A 20,754-nucleotide genomic window follows, 5' to 3' on the forward strand; every position below is an offset into this window, starting at 1 on the left:
CTGTAACTGCTGGTCATTGCAGTTCTTCATTATCTGCCCTTTTATTTCTGCCAGTTCCCAATGACTTCTTGACAAAACCTCACTTTCTTCTTTCTCCTTAATTTTCTTTGAAAACTTTCTGGCCTAGGCTTTAAAGATGGATTCTTTAGTCCAGGCTATACCTGCTTCTTTTGATATCTCTAATTTAAGCTAATTGAATCTATTATATAATAGATTTTTTTGTTAAGCCCCAGTATAGCATTCTTATGGAAACTAAAGACCCACCATCTATAAACAACCAAACTTGTCTGTCAGACTGAGCCAAACAAAGGACCCTTTGGAAATCTTAGACTTAAACACATGCAGCAAGTGCAGCTCCTGCCACTCTTCAGCAACATCTCATTGAGGTGACAGAGTGCTTCCCTTAGAGCTAATGTGGGATGACATCATCTCTCTATACATTCACATGCTGTGCATCCCTAGGGAGAATAGATCCCATGAATGTTTAGGAACAGACATGTTCCAAGGAGAGTTTAATCAAGCAGTAAAACCTTTAACAATATTGACTTTAACAATATTACTGTAATTTGTTTTCACTTTTAATATGCTTTACTTCATTCCGTATGCCCTGGTTGTGCAAGGGAGAAGAAATCTGCATAATCACTATAGACTTTGTTTGTGGACAGGCTGGTGAAGTGGCCTTATATAACATAATGATATGTTACAGAAAGTATACTCTAAACAGTTAAAAGCATGCTCCCTAATAAGCATGTGTATGTGTACAAAGTAGATATACAGGCCAACATTTTCAAACCTGGGTGCTTTAATTTAAGCACCTAAATAAATGGTCTGATTTTCAGAGGTGTTGCGACCTCACAGTTCCTACTGCTCAGCAGCTATGAAAACCAGGCAACTTAAATATAGGTGCCTAAATATGAAGTTAGGGACCAGATTTTTAAAGTTATCTGGGCCCCTAAAGATGCGTATAGGTACCTAGTGGGATTTTCAAAAGCATCTAAGCAGGTTAGGTGCCTAATTCCCATTGCTTTCAAAGGGAGTTAGGCACCTAGCTTTTGAAAATACCACAGGGAGTCTGTCTGCATCTTAGGCTTCTTCATACCTTTGAAAATCTGACTCTAAGTACCTAACATGTAAATTTGAACATTTTAGCCCTACTGCAGATCTTTGTCATTTTCAGCCCTATCGGCTGAAATAATTTGGATGAGGTGGCAGTAAAATGAACAATCTCAATTGGTGGCTTTTTTCCTACTGAAGTCTTTGGAAAGCTAAACAGGCAAACAATAGGAGGTCAGCCTTTTTCCAGTGATTTATATGTCAAATTTGTAGGGCGTTGAAAAGCCAGGCAAAGGTCTTGAAGCTGCCGAATGAAGTAAATAGCATGACTTAATATATTTAGCAAATGATAATATAAACTATGGATAAACATACTGAGGGGTTGAAAAATGCATTCCTTGGCTGAAATTAGTGGAGATTTAGAGCCAAATTGTGGAGACGGGGGTGGCAATTTCCTTATAACAAACAAATCATTACCTCTTCTAAGGCAGCACAATATCTATAACACTTTTGGACTGGTAAAGTCTCATAGCACTTGAAAAACTAAACTTCAGCAATATGTCTTTCCCCTCCTCCCCCAGGAATCATATGAAGGCTGACAGAAAGATGGCACCCCTTTTGGCTTCTCAGAACCCACCCAACATGTCTATACTACCTGGCACTCTTACTTCTCCTGACCTGACCAGGCCTCCCGTGCATGTCACCCACCTCCACTGCACTCCACTGCACTCAGCACCCTCCTTCCCACCCAGCCAGTCCATTCCCTTAGGCAACATCCCTCTCAACTGGGGCCCTCAAACTGCACATACTCTTACTGTCTTTGTGGAAGAGGCTCCTCCTCCTTCTCTTTGGTGGGCTGCGAAGTGCTCCCATTCTCCATTAGACCTACAGGGCAGTTGGCTGCCTGGTAACAACCATCCCCTTCCTATCTACAATCTCTAACGGGTATGAATCTCTCCGCTTTTCATCCCTTGTGCAGCAGAGTGTACACTCTGTGTTGTGGTAACATATAGGTACCAGAAGCCCTTACAACTCTATATCCAAACCTTGGGAGTGGAAGGTCTGAATGGCTTAAAGGATTTGATAATAGGATATGGAAACTTTCATCACTGGATTGTTTTTAGCCTAGCTCATGTCAGAAGTTGTTACTAAAAGTAGATAATTTCATGATTTGTGTGAAAGGAGGTGGTGGTCTTAGTCCACTTTCTAGCGGACACATGACCATGTCACAGACAACATTTCCACAGCTGGCACTAACTGGTATCTTGTATCACAGATAACAATAATTGAATGGTCATAGAACTTGAACTGCTCTTTGGACACTAATGAGACTTCATCCAGGAGAAGGTTGAGGCACAACTGTTGTGTGATTTAGGGTTGTTTATGCTGATATATTTATTAATAGAGTATGCACAACATGGATAAGACTTCAGCCTTTAGTACAGTCACTCTGGCATCCTTCGTGAGCATCAAATCCTCGCCAGATTCAGTAGGAAGTAGAAATGTATGTATGTACAACATATTTCAGTAGAAAAAGGCATGTCTTTGGCTGACCCTGGCCCCAGTAAACTCACACAGATTGCTCAGTTTGCATCACTCCTCCTGAATCATAAACAGAGACGAGTAGATACATATGACATTTGTTGGCTTTATTGTACTAAAAAGACAATTTGCTATTGTTCTCTCTGAGAAGATACTAGTGATGGGCAAAGCTCCAGAGTTTTAAAGGTTTGACTTGGGTAAGGTTACATCTTTCTCTACCTATTACTGGCCTAACTTAGGGCTCCGGACCCCTACTAAGTTTCACTCTTGACTATGAAAAGACATTCTTATTTCAGCAAATGTGTTCATATGGGGAGTTATACCAGTATAATTGTAATGGTAGGGACATGCCAGTGAATTTCCCTGTGTAGATAAACCCTAAGAAATCAGTAGCCCTAAACAGGAGAGGAGATAGTGAACTTCTGAATTAATTTTTAACTCGCAGCTTTTCTGTGCCTTTATAAGAAGCAGCCTTCAAAGGGAACACGTGCACTGGTAAAGCACAACACAACACACAGGCAAGCAGACTACCATCATGCTGTGCATGCTCAAAAAAAGTTCCTCCTCTTCCATTTTGAAGGTATACTCTATGCTCAACATGTGCTGCTTGCACTCTGCCAAGGCAGGAAAGAAATGGGAGGAGTCATGGCTCTGCTTTTTCCCCCTTGAGGGTGTCTAGTGATGCTTACACTTCTCTGGCGTTTGCATTTAGAGCGCACAAGGATTGTGATTGTTACTGCCCTGGCACAGGGATGCAAGGATGAGTAAACTTCTTTCATTCACTCACTGCCTTGCACAATTATGGAAGGTCAGCTGACATGTGACCCTTGGTGATTAATTTAAATGCAGGAAAATGGCAAAATGACTAAATCAGTGTTACCAACTTTTGCAGTTGGGGAGGGGCATGGGCAGAGCTTTGGCCCTGTCCCATCAAAGTGCCAGCTAGCAGAGCTGAACTGGGTTAAAGGGTTCAGGACTGCAGTAAATAATTCCTCGGAGCAGGGCAGGAGTTGTGATGCAAGGTATGTCTATACTGCAATTAAAAAACCACGGCTGGCTCGTGGCAGCTGATTTGGGCTCGTGAGGCTTGGGCTAAGGGGCTGTTTAATTGCGGTGAAGACGTTTGGGCTTGAGCCCAGGCTCTAGGACCCTACAAGGTGGGAGGGTCCCAGAGAGGGTGACCAGATAGCAAGTGTGAAAAATCAGGACACTTTTTTTTTTTGGTGGGGGTGAGGGGGATATAGCTGCCTATATAAGACAAAGCCCCTAATATCGGGATGGTCCTGATAATATCAGGACATCTGGTCACCCTAGACCCAGGCCTCAGGCTGCAGTCTGAGCCCATATGCTTACATCGCAATGAAACAGCCCCTTAGCCCAAGTCAGCTGGCATGGGCCAGCCATGGGTGTCTAATTGCAGAGTAGACATACCCTCTGATTCCTTCCTTGGCCTCATCCTGGGACTGAGTAGCTATGTACAACCCCTTACTCAGGACTGAACCTTAAGGCGCAGTCTACCCCTTAGTGTTTTAAAACTGTCTCAAGAGAGTGCAGGGTGGTGGTGGGGGAGTGCTTCTATTTCATGTCGAATTTTGTCTTTGACTAACACTCTCTTCCCAACCATTATTTCAGTGGTCCTTTGTAGCAGATTTTGCAGATGAGTAGGTCACTTCCTCCTTCAAATCTACATGCTCAGCATCAGCAGTAGGCTAAGGGCCCTGTCCTGCTCCCATTGAAACCAATGGCAAACCCTCAATTATCTTCAAAGGGAGAAGAAATGTGCCCTCCCATGGAAGCAGATAGGGGTTTCATTCTCAGTTTGGGTTTCCTGTTCATATTGAGAAGCATTAATATTCAACAGTGGCTTCTTTTTACAATGGGAAGAATCAGAGATATGGACGCTGACAAATGAGATGATGACAGTAACATGATTAGCAAACATCCCTTTGACCAGCTACTGTGCTCTTCCTTTTGTTTGGATGAGAGGTAGAGGAGCCTGCCTCATTTTCACTGTGTTAATTTTAGTTATAGAAATAAACCAAAAAAGGCCACACTTGATTGGCTTTATACATTTTCAAAATAAATAGGAGGTGAAGATTGTGCATATCTGATAAGTAAGGAAACCCTAGGAGCCAGTTTCTGATCATTATTTTGTCTATATGAATTTGGAGTAACCCCACTGGCTTCAATGATATTACTCCAGAATCATATTGGTGTAACAGAGATCAGAATTTGGCCCCCCAGCACAGCACCTAACCTTTCTGAAACCACATGTTAGCTCTATGGCTTGAGTCCAATCTTCAGCCCATGACAGGGAGGCAAAGGTGACCTTAAGCCACATTTGCAGGCCCCAGAATCTGGGGCTAGTTGTGAGCTGGTTTGGTCCCTAGCATATGTTAGAGCAGCTGGTAGTCCATGGCATCAAGGTGTTAGCCTGAAACAGATTTTAAGGTGTTTACCTTCTGAGGCCACTCAGAAGATGGGCTAACCTGCAGTCCCTCCCCCCTCCTGTATCTATCACTGGGGTAGTTAAGAATGAAACAGACAGGGTAAGGTGCAGGTACAACATGATTTATTAGACCAACGTGGTCTGAGAAGCAGAACCCGTGTTACAAAGCTAAATAACATAAACACAAGTAATAAAGCACAAGTAATAACAAATGGCTTGGTTGTTAACAGGAGATGAAAATGGACTTGAAGTCCGGAACCCACAAACCTGATACATTGGGATAGCCAAAAGGCAATAAAAGGAAACTACGGTATCATCTCTCTGTCCTAGGCACGAACCCTGACTGTCCAAGGGATGGACCCCAACTGTCCCATGCAACGAACCCTGACTCCGCAACGAATCCTGGACAGAACCAATGAAAACTGGAAACACTGGACCACAGAAACAGTGGAACAGGATGCAACGATCACCAGGTAAGTGGCTTGTCTCCTTTCTTCTGTCCCCTATGCGTCATCCTGAGTGGTAGTGTGCGGACTCATAGGTGGAAAAAGGAGAACGGGTGCATGCAGTGTATGACACCGATGGAACCTGACACCTATAATCCTGGCCTAGCTGGACTCCTTCCACAGGCTGGTAACGTGGGAGACACTGGCTGCCTCTAGGATGGACAGCGCCGAGGCTATCATCTATATAGTCTGCTGTTGCTAGGCAGACTATGCAGTCACGTGTTTTAACCGCTCTCTGCCTTTCCTGCTCTAATTTGAAAGAGGCAAAGGGAGGGGTGGGAAGCTCTCCATGAAGGAGGGCATCCAAAATGGAGTCCTACTCATTGTTTTTACAGAACAAGATGGAGATTAGAGGAGAAATATACCAAAACAGTATTTTACCTCAACAAAGGGGCCATTCTGGCTTCCTAGAATAGCCTGGGCACTGAGGTGTTGTGGTCATGTCCCTTTTGTGTCTGATCATGCCTAAGGTCGCCAACTCTCCAGGATTGCCCTGGAGTCTCCAGGTATTAAAGCTCAATCATTAATTAAAGTTTATGTCATATGATGAATGAAACCTCCAGGAATATGTCCAACCGTAACTGGCAACCTTAATCATGCCTCTGATGTTAGAGGTTGAAAATGGGTGTGGTGATCGTGGTGCAGAGCCGCTACATCAACTCTATACCACCTTGGAATTCCACCGTTGCAAGGAGAACTCCCAAGTAATAATCAGTTTAAGCTGAATTTCCATCTGCTTTGTATCACCAGAGTGGCAACAAGCAACTGAAGGGCCCATAAAATGAAATTAGAGAGGTGGAAAAGACCTGTTAAATCATCTATTCCATCTGTGCCAGTGTAGTGATGAATTAAATCAGTGTTTCCCAAATGCGGCCACAGCCTCCTGGGCTGTGATGGTCGGGGGGGGGGGGGGGGGGGGCGGGAGCAGCGGCTCCTCCCTGGTGCTCCTGGATGCCTGGGTGTTGCTTGCTGGGGCTTTCAGCAGGGGTTGGGCCTTGACACCCTCTGGAGACACCTGAGACACAGTGGTGGAGGGGCAGGCAGCCGGTGAGTTCCCCACTTTCCCAGGGAGGGTGGGGCTCAGGCTTTGGGCTTCAGCTTGGGGGTGGTGTGGAGGTACGCTCTGGCCATGAGGCTTTGGGCTCTGGCCCTGGGCTCCAGCCCTGCGGCTTTGGGTTCCGTCCCCTAGCTGTGGGGCTTCAGGCTCCAGCCCCCTGCTGTCTCCCCAGCCAACCCCCAACCCCCCACCGCCCTTGGCCCCTGCTGCTGCCTCCCCCAACCCTCCCATCCAGGGCTTAATCTGTCCCCAGACTTGCTGGGGCTGAGTACATCTGCTGTGAAAAGTGATACTGATATGTATGTTAATATCACTTTTCACAGCAGACTTACTAGCTAGCAATAAATAAATTGTGGTGACTTGGATGTGTCTATGTGCATATTTATTTATTTATTTTCCCTAAGTTAATTAAGTATTTTAGGAAAAAATGTGAGTAGCAGCCACCAGCTGCACTGTGAGGCCACCAAATAACTTGTCCTGAGAATCCCTGAATTAGATGCAATTTTACCTTTATGTTTTTATCTTTGAATGATGACAGCATTAAAATAGTGGTTCATGTCCCTACTGTCTCCCTATTCAGAAAACAGAGTAAACAGGGTTTGCTTTATCAGACTACCCAGACTTTGCTTACAGTCACAGAGGATATACTTGTGAAACCCCTGGACACCAGGCTTTAGGACAGTTCACCTCTCTGTCACCATGGCCAATGCCTTATTTACCATTCACTCCACTATTGTTTCAGGAAATGATTTCCCACCTTCCAGTTACTGCCAGAATAGTATGGATCTTTTTGGGGAGCTCCACTGACCTCTATACCAATATTCTCTACTGTCAGCTACTGGCCCTGTAAACAACTGCTCAGACCAGATGAAATCCTCCCCCCCACCCCGCGCAAGGAGCCAGCGTGAGGCCTATTAAATCTTATTTTGAAGTGATTCCAGTGTGCATAGGCCTTTTGCTGGCTCCCTCAATGTGCCAAGTCATGATTTGATCAAGAATCTCACCATGTTTTTCTATATCCACAGCTCCTAGAGACTTTTTATTACATGAGATTCCCAGCTTTCATTAACAAGCTTTTCTCTGCAACTCTGAGGGGCAAAAACTTTTTAGAAACTGAAACAATAAAGACTCACAATCAGCAGGTAAGTTTAAAAAAAATGCCCTAAATTATTATTTTTTATACTCTCATGTTTTTTATGCCATTCTCATGATGTTTTGGGGCCTGACTCATGACCTTAAAAGTTTGAAACTGGTATCACTGCCCTCTGCACTGGGGTGACTTTTACTCAATGCGATTTCCTTCTGATTTTATTTCCCCTGAAGAGACCTGGAGCTCATTGCAGTCAGCAGATTGCCACCTTATTCTATACCACCTCCTCTTTCTTCCCCTGTTCATTCCCCATGTCAAGAGTGTAATCAACAATATTTACCTAGAATGATTTTAAGTGAAAAGTTTTAGCCAGTGTATTATTTCAAAAAGGTAATTAATAATGAAGAGGACCCTTACTTCTCTGATACAATGGCAAACTTTATTATGCTGCAATACAGGACTAAATGTACCTTTCACTGTACATGAATACAAAGCCTGTCCCTCATTTTGCACCAAAATGTACTACTGCTGTTATTCCACTGTTCATTTATGTAAATCAGGATCACATGTGTTGAAACATAAAAGCTTACTCCTAGGGGAATTCTGCGCCACTGCGCATGCGCAGAATTTATGTCCCCCACAGATTTCTTTTCTTCTCTGCAGAAAAATGACTTTCTGATGAGGAAATCACAAGAGTGGTCATCCGACCCTCCTCAGCAGTATGTTTCAGGTGCCATGGGCAGCTGGCAGAGAGGTAAATTACTATGGGGCAGGGGGCGGGACTGGGGAAGACCTGGCTGGGGCTCCTACCCTGTGCTAGGCTCAGCTGCTAGGGCTGGGGAAGATGAGACTTCCTCTTACCCTGCACAGCATCCGGGGCCAGGTGAGACCCACCTCCAGATTTCTCCCCCAGCTGCAGAAAGCTTGCAAACTCCTCCCCCACTTCTTGCACCCATCGCTTTTCAGCTGCAGGGGGAAGGATCCATGTACAGGGAGCTGCTCTCCCATCCACTCAACCCCCATGCATCTAGACCCCCTCATACTCAGATCCTCCCGCCAAGCCTCACCACCCCGCACTCAGAACCTCCCGCTAATAAGCCCCACTTTCCCTAGACCACCCCGACAAGCCACCCAGATCCCCACCCCACCAAGTCCCAACCAGCTGCACCTGGATCCCTACCCAACTGAGCCCTATTCCCCCAGCATCTAGACCCCGCATTGAGCCTCCCAAACCTAGAGTTTCCTGTCAAGCTTTATGCCCCCCACACACAGACCCTCTCCTGCTGAGCCCCAACTACTTTCATCTGGACTCCCCTGCAGAGTACCATTAACGTTGCATCCAGCTCCCCCAGCCCCAACAAGCCCCTGTGCAACCAGTTCCTCCACTGAGCCACCTGCACCCAGACTGGCCCACACAGAACCCTCTCACACCCGACACTAAGCCCCTCCACACTTGCATCCTGTCTTGCTGAGCCTGCCTGCCCACATCTGTTGCACCTGGCACAGAGGGGCAGAGCCCTGGGGTGTTTCTGGGACAGGCCTGATCCTTGCGCTGTGTCAGGGTTGAGTGCAGTCTCACTGCTTAGTCCATGTCCTGGATGTGTAGGGGAGCTGCACAGTGATCTCCCACCTCTGTGCAGCCAGTGGACTGTGCTCTCCACGGCTTCCACATTTATTTGAAAAATAAAATCTGCAGAATTTTAAAATATTGTGTGCAGAATTTTTATTTTTTTGGCACAGAATGCCCTCAGGACTAAAAGTTTCCATCTGTGTTAATAGTGTTCATCTGATGTCACACGCTGCTATTTCATGTCGTGCTTCCTTATTCGCAGACATTACTCATACATCTTAAAGGCCAAGGTCACACACACACAGGCTCTCGCGGGCAAAGAATTATTAGTAAATCCAAATTTCACTTCCACTCCCCATTCTAAAGAAAATGAGCTCTGGCTTATGCACTGTGTGTAAAATACCTTATTTAAAGCTAAGTCTAGCCATACAGACCAATAAAGAATTTTATAATGAACACATTTGGTGTGTATAAGCAAGCCCTGTAGCCAGTCTATATCTGATACAGAAGTACATGACATAGTGTCAGGAGTAAATTAAGAACAGAAACAGAAGGAACAAAGCTTGCAAAATCTCATCAAAGTGACACTCTTAAATACTCCAGAGAACTTCAGCTTTGACAAACCTTCAGAATGGACAGATTGGAAACAAGATTTCACATTGCTACTGTGCTCTAAAAATAAAGTAGAGATATACAGGTATCTTCTTTAATCTATGCTATGGACAAGCAGGCAGAACATATCTTTAGATCTTTTGACTTTACCAAAGACAGTCACAAAGATGACTATGAAAGGGTTCTGGCTATGTTTGATGCATACTTTATACCTCAGAGAAATATGGTTTATGAAAGAGTATGTTTCCACCAGAGAATTCAAGAACCACGGGAAAAGGTTGAATGTTTTCTAAGAGCTCTGCATAACTGGCTGAAAACTGATTTGGGAAATGCAAAACATGAAAATATCAGAGACAGGCTGCTCACTGGGTTAACAGATAAAAACCTTTCACATCAACTACAACTGAAGAGAGATTTAACCCCAGCAACAGCTACATAGAGAGCAAAGTAGTCTGAGCTGGTAAGACAGCAAAATCTAGAGCAATTTGACAAACCTAAAAAACCTGAAACTGGCTTCGAAATTGTAGACAAACACATGAGTGCTAAGTCATTATAATAAAACCCCTGAGACAAGGAGAGAGAACTCCCCGACTACAAAGGACAAATTCCAGCCTACATGCACAAGGTGTGGAAAAACGTCATATCCCAAGAGGTGATGCAAATACAACCAGAGGCACATACTGTAATAAATGCATAAAATATGGACATTTTGCTGCTGTTTGCCACACCAAGTCAGAGCCCGTTGTTTCTGGGGTCTATTACTGTTGACATAGAGGCTTCCTGGAGAATGAAACTGAATATTCATGGCAAGATTATTGACTTTAAAAATTGACTCAGTAGCTGATGTCACAGTCATCTCATAAGGCAGTGTTTCCCAAACTTGACACCGCTTGTGTAGGGAAAGCCCCTGGTGGGCCGGGCCGGTTTGTGTACCTGCCGCGTCCACAGGTCCACTGATCGTGACTCTTACTGGCCGCGATTCGCTGCTCCAGGCCAATGGGAGCTGCTGGAAGCGGCCCGGGCCGAGGGATGTACTGGCCACAGCTTCCACATTCTACTGCCAGGGGCTTTCCCAACACAAGTGGCGTCCCAAGTTTGGGAAACACTGTCATAAGGGATTTTTAGTCACCTTCAACCCCTTCCAGAGCTGAAGTTACCTGCCACAGCTCTGACTGCCCCTAGAGGTATTCTGAACTGCACAGGCCAGTTCACCACAGAAACAACTTACACAGACAAAGCTATGCATTCAGAGTCTATGTGATCAAAGGACCACAGACCAACAGCCTGTTGGCCTCAGTGTGGCAGCCACGATGGGCCTAGTGAGAAAGGTGAAAGAATTCACTAGACTATTTGGTGATACTAGACTTTTGAAAGAAGATCCAGTACAAATAACCTTAAAAGACAATGAAGAACCATATAGTATACATTGACCCCATAGGATTCCTTTCCCATTACTTCATACTGAGTTAAAGAGAATGGAGCAGAGTCTCTTGATTATGCCAATCTCTGAGCCAACAACATGGGTGTGTCCCAGCATTACCAGTTATAAAGAAAAATGGAAAAAATATGAATCCATATGGATCTTAAAGACTTAATGAAGCAGTTGTAATAGAAAAATATTTCCTCCTACTATTGGATGACTTCCCCAAAGTGAAGGGAGCTACAGTATACTCCAAGCAAGATGCCTCAAGCAGATTCTGGAAAATTCCAAGTGCTAAACTGACTACATTTATCACATCCTTTGAGAGATTTTGCTTTTGAACATTATATTTTATCAGTGCACCCGGAATTTTCCAAAGAAAGATGGCAGAATTGTTAAGGAAAAGAAATGGAGCTGTTATTTTCATGGATGATATCCTGACATATGAATGTTCGATGGAAGAACAACAAAACTCTCAGAGTCCAAAGCCTAATTCGTCAGCTTCAGTCCAGACTAAACAAGGAAAAATGCATTTTCTGCCTACCCCAAATTGAATTTTTGGGACAGATAATAAACCAAGATGGAAAGTCCTAAGCCTGAGACAGTAAAAGTGTAACCCTTCTGCCAGGTGGGGCCAAAAGCAACTAGGGGCGGGTTCAATATCTAGGGTTTCCTTTTCAATAATACAACACAACCGGCTCAAGCTCCCACCCAGTAACATGGGAAAATTACACACCATCCCTGGGCACCACTGAGAGGCAATATTTCCCCACTCACAAGCACAGAGTCTGAGTGTAGAAAAGAAAACTTTTAATGAAAGTCACCCAACATTAATTAGGGAAAATGTCACAAGCAGGATTAATAATCATAAAACTATGAGCAGGACACCTACCCCAGAGTGTATGGGGCAGTGTTTTCTACCTCATGTTCTTGAGTTCTATAACCAAAAGTTCCTTTACTGTGCCCCTCTCTGCTCCCTCACCATACCCCACTCACAATGGTTGTCCCTGGTCATTGAGGATCCAGGGATCAGAGGTGCATCTGTGTGAGTTCACCTCCCACCCGGGGAAGAAGATACCTACCTTGCTCCACCTGAACACTTGCTCCTTGCTGACTGCCGCTCCCCCACCACTCCCGCTGGCTGCCCCCCGCTGGCTGCCTACTGCGCTCGCTGCCCAAAGTAGACACTCACAGGGAGCCCAGCATTGCTCTCAACAACCTGTGAGTTTGAAGATGACGCAAATGCATATGTGGATGGAGGCTGCTGTGGATACATACAGACCAGTGTCAGAAAAGAGTCTACAAAAAAGCAACCTTGACAGACATTCAACTACTAAGAAACTTCTAAGATACATTGGGGTGGCTGGACCAAGTACCTAAAGAACACCAAGGAAGCAACAAGAGACTGTTTTGTGGCACGGGGACAATTAAGCCAATATCAAATGGACTCATGATTAAAGACAATTGAATTGTAATTCCAGACAAAATGAGAAGAGAAATCCTAAATCTCCTCCATGAAGGACATTGAGGATTAACTAAATGCTGTGAATGGGCCAACCAGTCAGTGTGGTGGCCAGGCATCAGCAAGGACATAAAGAATAAACATCTGCATGTGAACATTGAAGAACTAATGGAACAACACAACACATGAACCTTTAATAACAATACTTCTACTAGACAGTCCTTGGAAGAGACTAACTGCAGATTTCTGCAAATTCAGATGGACAATGGACCACAATTCACTGCAGCAGCATTTAGTCCTTCTCAACAAAATATGGTTTTGATCATATTACTAGCAGCCCACATTGCCTACAAGCAAATGGAGAGATAGTCAGTTGTACAGATCGCCAAGAAAATTCTACAGCAGGAAGATCCATTCCTTCCTCTTCCGAGTTATAGATCAACACCAACAACAGCTAGCATGGAATATATTATGTTTAAAATGTTTCCAGAATATTTTGCTGTTATTATATAATATATATGACTAAACAGCACAGTGAAAAGGACAGTCAATTGTAATGATTTCCTGGTGCTTCTAGGTCATTTAGTCCCCTATTTGGGCATAATACAACTCCTGATGGGAAGACAACTCAGAACTTCTGTTCCAAAGTTGGAACAGAATCTATCTCCAAAGTGGCCAAACATGAACTGGGTAGACAAATTGGATAAAAAGTTTAAAAGAGCTTATGAACACTTTTACAACAGGCATCACTCCGTTAGAGAATTGCTGGATCTAGAACCTGGTGACCATGTTCATGTCAAACTGGATGGAGAAAAGGGAGGGACAACTCTAGATGTCGTGAAGAAAAAGAATTCAGCACCCAGATTGTATGTGATCAAGGCCAACAATGGAGAGTTCAACAGAAACCATCAACATCTATAGTTTGTTGCTCTCCCCTCCCCCCCCCCCAAAAAAAACCCCAGATCAAACTCTATGGATGACACATACAGAACAAGAAGAAGATGACTCAAAGATTCCAAAGCAACCACAGCCAGTCATTGCAACTAATGGACAGCCAGTTATGTGTTCGAATTGTGTAATAAAAAAACCAGTACTATTCAGAGACACTTAACAGACTCATACATACTCAGCTTCAAAGGTATTGTGAAAGTGTAAGTGTTGTGTATGGTAGGAATGTAAAACAAAGGAAGAGATGTAATGGAATGCTAAATTGTACTATGCTGTTCAGCCAGTAGGTGGCACTGTGCGTAAAATGCCTTATTTAAGCCTAACAGCCATACCGAGGAGAGCATTAAAGGATCTTCTGATGAACTCATCTGGTATGTATAAGCAAGTTTTGTAGCCAGTCCATATCTGGTACAGAAGTACATGACACCCTATATGTTTGTATCTGTTAAATCTCTCAGAAAATAATGGGGGGATGTCTCTAAATCTCATTCCTTGTGGCACCTATCTGTCTAAATACACAAACAACCCCATCCCCAACATGTAGGGCCAGAATGTAATACACTTTGTTGCAGTGAAACCAAATGGCCACCTTTTATGATGCTTATACAGTCTTTGTACTGTTCCTGTAAAAGAAAGGATACTGTTCAGACAGGAAATGCAATTGGACAATGAGGTAGTATATTTGCTAGAAATGAAAAATGGAGGGGACACACAGCATAAGACACTGAGGGCAAGATTGTGATATCCTTACTCACATGAAGCATTCCCTTACTTTCATAAGTAGCCTCACTCAGGGCCGGCTTTATGACCTGCGAGGCCCGATTCGAATACCTGGGGCTTCGGCGGCACTTTGGTGGCAGGCGGTCCACTCCGGGTCTTCCGCGGCACTGAAGGATCCCCCGCTGTCGAAATGCTGCTGAAGACCCCCAGAGCAAACCTCCCCGCCGCTGAAGACCCCCCAGAGCGGGGCTCTCTTCGGTGCGGGTGCAGGGCCCTCTTAGGCGCAGGGCCTGATTCCGGGGAATCAGGGGAATCGGCCTAAAGCCGGCCTAGACCTCACTGATTTTTGGGGATAAGTTACTGCTCAATGTGAGTAAGGGTACTACAGTCTGGCCTTTATTTAGTAAATATTTAACTATATAAGGAATTGTAAATCACTATTCATCTCCTTTAACTTGAAAAACTCTAGTCCTAATGGTGGATAGTAAGGTCAAGTCACCAAGAATGTTTGATAATCCCCATTGCCAGAGTAATCTGAGTTTTCGTTTCATTGGAAATGAACCACCACAAGAGAGAGAGCCAGAGAGAGAGAGTTCCAAAGGGTATGAGATCAGCTAACTCTAATGGTATATCTATACTGCAGCCAGAGCTGTGAATAGCTGCTTGTGTAGACATAATCCCAATAGCTGTACTCTAGCTAGCTCGCTAAAAATAGAAGTGAGGCTTTAGCACTGGCTGTATAAGCAAGTACGTACTCGAAAGGATCAGGCAACCAGCACTGCGGCATCCTCACTTCTATTTCTCGTGAGCTAGCTAGAGCATAACAAGTCTGGGTATGTGTACACAACCCATTCACACCCATCTGCAATGTGGACTTACCCTAAATTAATCATATTGTATATCGTGGTGGCCTGTATTAAGATTTCACCTGCAGATGGTTAGGCCACTTAGAATCAGTCAGAATTTATTCTGATATATAAAAAGATTGGTGTGCTCCTAAGCTACCTGAAAAGCTTAGGGGCCATGTCAAGCCACTGATTTTAAAGCAGAAATTCCCATTGAATTTATTACCTAAAAATCAATGCTATCCCATGCCATGGTCTGGCCATAGATAAGGGGGAAAGGGTAACTTAAATATAATTTTTTCAGTCTGTATTTGTGATACCCTTACTTAGTGGTATTTTGGTCCTCAAGCAGACCCACTGAAATTAGCAGAACTACTTGTGGAGTAAGGTAGCACTCAGCAGGAGTAACCATATCACAGTCTAGCTCTCAGGGTCTTATACAATGAGCCACTTTATCTTGACTTTTGTAAGTTTTAGGAAATAGATGCCAGTATTCTAAATTCAACTTGCCATCTCAATTTCTTCTTTGAACTTTATGCCAGTATAGTATCATTCCTTTTACAGGGACAGTAAAAAGCCAAATGTGTGTCACAAATGACAGCCATTTGTTTTCATTAATATTCTCTAGTTTTAAATTCAGCTACAAATGGTGAAAAAAAATAACCCAGAAGCAATGAGTTTATTCTTTAAGGAAATTCTTTAAGGCAAAGCTACCAAATTCGCCAAGCTTTCAGCTGATTGTTAAACAGAACACAGACTTGAAAGGCTACGGCGGTTAAATCACCTCATGTAATTCCCAGAGAGAGTGCTTAATTCAGGTCAAGTCTTATGAACAGGCTCTGTCCTGCACTTTACCTATGGTGACAGACTGTTCAGAAGCAGATTTTTTATTCTTTCAGCCACCATGTGCCTGCTCAGCCAGAGCACATTAAAATAAAGTAATAAACAGAATAATAGGCAGTCTGTATAAATAAATAACTCAACATATTGCTGTGCCTTTTAAAAAACAACAACAAAGAGCACCCTCTTTTTGGACTCCCTGCTATAATTTTCTGTTGTCATTTATTAATACTTTGCTCCTAGGGTAACCCAACTGAAAAAGAACAATAAACAAAGCACCTTCTATGCCATAGGAGTATATTTATTTGTTTAAGTAAGTCTTTAGAGAGTCATGTTCAGCTGCTGGAGAAAATAGACCTGAGTCAGCACTTCCCCCTAGCTCCCTGTGCTGGCAGGAAATGAAAACTATTACAATCAGCTTGTTATACAAAATGTGTAGAATTAGTGTCAGCATTTCAGCTTTGCTGTATACCAGCCTTGCATACTTATTGATAACAGCACCAGTCATTAAACCATTCTTAAAATAATGGTTCACCAGCCTGTCACATTTTTAATCTGGGAAAACTTTACAATGTGATACACTTAAAAGCAAACAAAACCTCTACCTACAGGAGAAGTCTGCTTTGGTTCCAAGAGTCATCCACTAGTTTAACTTACATACTTTCTTGTTAGTTGCTTTTCCTGCTGCAGTGTTCTCTGCGTCTCAGGAGAGAGAAGAAGAGAACTGATTTAATTTACCTTAGACTCAATGGCCAAATTTAGAGGTGAGGTGTAATGGGATGTAAGATCCATATCAGCAAGTGGATGCAAGTCTGGGGGAATCTAACTGAGACCAACCAAGTTTAAATTGATTTAATTTACATGCAGAGATGTTTGGAAGAAGGTGCTACCCAAGTCTAGATTACCTTAGATCCCCTTAGGGCCTGATCCAAACTTAAAGCTTAATGGGCAGAAGACTTATCCACAGATCAGGTATAGCATGGATAACAGCAGTGAAAGCTTCCTCACATTGCCCTACCAATGCGCCTCATCTGTGTCCCAGAGAAAGTTGAGAGGATGGGCCGCTCTCTGTGCCAATTCTACACTTGCTTCTGCTGAGATTGTCAATAAGGTTGCTAGTTAGAAACAATTGTGACATTTTGTATGTGTGTGTGAAACGAGACTTCACCTGCTGACTAGGAGCTGGTGAAACCACCAATTCATTTCATAATATTTAAACAGTAAATTAGAGCACCTGACATTTTTGTCAACAAGCTCAGGGCTTGATTGAATGGGTGTGCACAATCTGTACAGTGATTATTATCAGCCATAATTCTTCAGGATGTTACCTAATGAACACCACAGTCAGTTCACAGCAATGTCAAGTCACTTGCTGACAAGGTGTTCAGGTGATACTGGATGCACTCACCTGAAGTGACCCAAATGCAGTCTGTCGGACCTGCTTTATACAGTGAAAACTGATTAACTCACAGGCAGTGTGACAGAATGGCATGCCAGCCATTGGCAAGCTGCACTGTGAGACACAAAAACTCTTTGAGAGATGATTTACAGTCAAAAGGAAAAGCACTTCTGGCCTTTATTTTCCCTGTCAAAATTAGAAGTCTGTGGGAATGCTGATTTTGCTACATGATGAAAAATTAATACCAATGGAATAGAGTAATGCTGCACAAATTCTGAGGCAAAGTTGAGGAGGCGTTTGGAGGGAAATAAATATTGAGGTGAAGCTGAAACCTGTTTATTTTTTTCCAAATATATTGATGCCAAGATATTTTACTATCGTGATAGTACCTGTGTTCATATTCTACCATGAATATAATCAATATTTTGGATGAATATGTTGGTGATGCAGCAGCACAGAATTTGTCATTTTATAGGTTATGATTATTATTAATTATTTGTATTGCACTAGGACCTAGAAGTCTCAGCCATTGACCAGCACCCAATTGTGCTGAGAACATACTAGACTGATGCTTCCTTCCCCTTGACTCACTACAGTTTGAGGTGGGAAGGGAAGGGGACGTCACTCTTCTATTTCCTCTATCTGGGAACTCTTTCCCTTCTTCTGAGTCACTTCCCCTCTTTCAATAAAACCTTTTGAAATCCCCACGGACAGTCTCTCTCTCTTTTTTCCCCTTTAGCTGAACTACTTTTTCTGTTAAGTGTTTTGCAGTACTGGGTATAAAGTATGCTACAGCTTATGAACATTAATCGTAATGTGTTGCGTGCCTCAGCTACTTGGAAAGCAGGTAGATTTTTGTTTTTGTAGACTCTACCAAGAAGGTTGTTTCTGAAATGTTGCTTTTTCAGGGCCTAAATCCTGGCCCTGTTGAAGTCAATTACAAAACTCCCACTGACTTCAATGGGGCCAGACTGACCCATACGTGTCTGTCAGGGAACAGTGTGGCAAGCCATCCAGCCTGGCAAAAATAATGTTTTCCTTCTTCTAGTCAAAGCAATGGCTCTTCAAGATTTCTTTTCGAGCTGTATGAAACATCCATCATGGAACCCCAAACTATGCCAAATCTATTAGGTTTGAGCTTTATTACAATGTTGAGCAGCCCAGGTTTTGCTGAAAGGTTTGCTAATGTTTGTGAAACTTTTGTGCAAACTTGGCTCTAATTAAGAGAAAATCTGAGCCCCGTCTTGATCATGCATTTACAGAAACCAGGGCCTCCAGTGAGGGTGTAAGAAGGGAGTACCAATAATGCTATTGTTGACTGCCTGGTTATCATCTCCTGTTTCCTTGCCTTCTCTAAACTTGTTTCAAGACTGAGCTTGATAAGTTTATGGAGGGGATGGTATGATGAAATAGCCTACAGTGGCATATGGCCCATCCACCCCGATATAAACAAACAGCTGGAGATGAGACACTAGATGGGGAGGGCTCTGAGTTACTAGAGAGAATTCTTTGTCAGGTGGGTCTCGCTGACATGCTCAGGGTCATGATCACCATATTTGGGGCCAGGAAGGAATTTTCACTCAGATTGGCAGAGATGCTGAGGGGTCATTTTTTTTTGGTCTTTCTCTGCAGGATGGATTCACCACAGCCATACCACCACTTTGAAAGAGACTGAGATCACAGTAGTGCACTTGGAACACTAGAGGCTGTGAAAGCCTCTATTTGTTCATAGAGTTGTTGCAAACGAAATAAGATGATGGACCTTGCTGAATTGAATAACGATGGTAGGAAAGTGCCTCCTACGATTAAAGTACCCAAACTAACAACAGGCAAATCATTCTTTGAATGCTCTTGCTTCTTCGACTATTAACTAAATGGACACTGGCCATTATAAAGCACCCAGTTCCAGCATCCTGCTGGGGCCAATGTAAAGGCTGCACACACATCAAGTACAATCACAACACTGGGGACTTTACTTCACCTCTAGTATCTGGTCAACAGTTGCTAGTCTCAAGAGATGATGTTTTTTCTTTGTTACATATTTAAGAAGAATCGTAAGGTAGAAAAATGATCTACATTTTAAATATACGAACTTAACAGGGCACAGTAAAAATATTTTTATATAGAAGATTGGACATACTCTTTGTGATATTGCCATGATGAGATTTTTCCTCCTGTGGGATAATATCCTTGGGGATAACTATCTACAGAGCTGGCTCCAGGGTTTTTGCCACCCCAAGCAGAAAAAAAACCCAAAAAACCAACCCCCGCCCGCAATCGCAATCTACAGCTCTACCGCCGCTGCTTCAGTCTTTGGCGGCAATTCGGCGGCTGGTCCTTCGCTCCGAGAGGGAGTGAGGGACCCGCTGCCGAAGACCCCGACGTGCCGCCCCTCTCCGTTGGCCGCCCCAAGCAGCTGCTTGCTGGGCTGGTGCCTGAAGCCAGCCCTGCCTAACTGTAGGTTCTACCCACTGGGCTACAGAGTATTTACTGTAAAATTGGAAATCTCTTGTAAATTCAATTTAGCTGTGGGTGAAATTCATCCATGTGCAGAGAATTACAGGAGTGTTTTGACTGTGTATATGGAAAACATTAGTTAATAAAATGCCAGTAGAAGACGCTCAATAATATTTAGCATAGTTCCTGGGTGGTGTAAGACCAGTAAAACTTGTTGTGCGTAATGCAAATGGCTTCCTTTGTGCTGCCCTTAACATCAGTACTTAACATAGAGGGCCCTGCACAACATTTGTGTCCACTTTAACCCCTGAATTACCGCGCCCCTGCACATGCATGAATTTTACTGGTAGAAAAAAAAAACTAATGTACAAGGATTATTTCTAGTAATGGACAAGGGTCCATGCCTGCTTGAAGGGGCCATGCAGGAGTGTGGAAAAAAAAATGTAAAACTGAAACAGGTTCTTTTACAAAATAGCAGTAAAATATTGCCTAAGGGTTATAATGGCTCCTGAATCCATTTAGATAATTATATTATCTAAAGCTGAACCACTGAAGGACCATTTTTAATATGAAGGCATTGCTTCTTTTCTCTTTTTTTAATACTTGGAGACAGTTGGTGTTTATTTTGTTAAACCTTCTGTTTTGATTGTTTATTGAGGGAAGATTCCAGGTACATTTCATAGTTATGAGCATGGTGTTGCCAATACTCATGATAGTATTGAGAGTCTTGTTAATTTTGGTATTTTTCTTAGATTCCCCCGCTCCCAGAGTCATGTGATTACAT

Source organism: Mauremys reevesii, linkage group 2, assembly GCF_016161935.1.
Source record: "Mauremys reevesii isolate NIE-2019 linkage group 2, ASM1616193v1, whole genome shotgun sequence".
In the NCBI taxonomy this organism is placed as follows: Eukaryota; Metazoa; Chordata; order Testudines; family Geoemydidae; genus Mauremys; species Mauremys reevesii.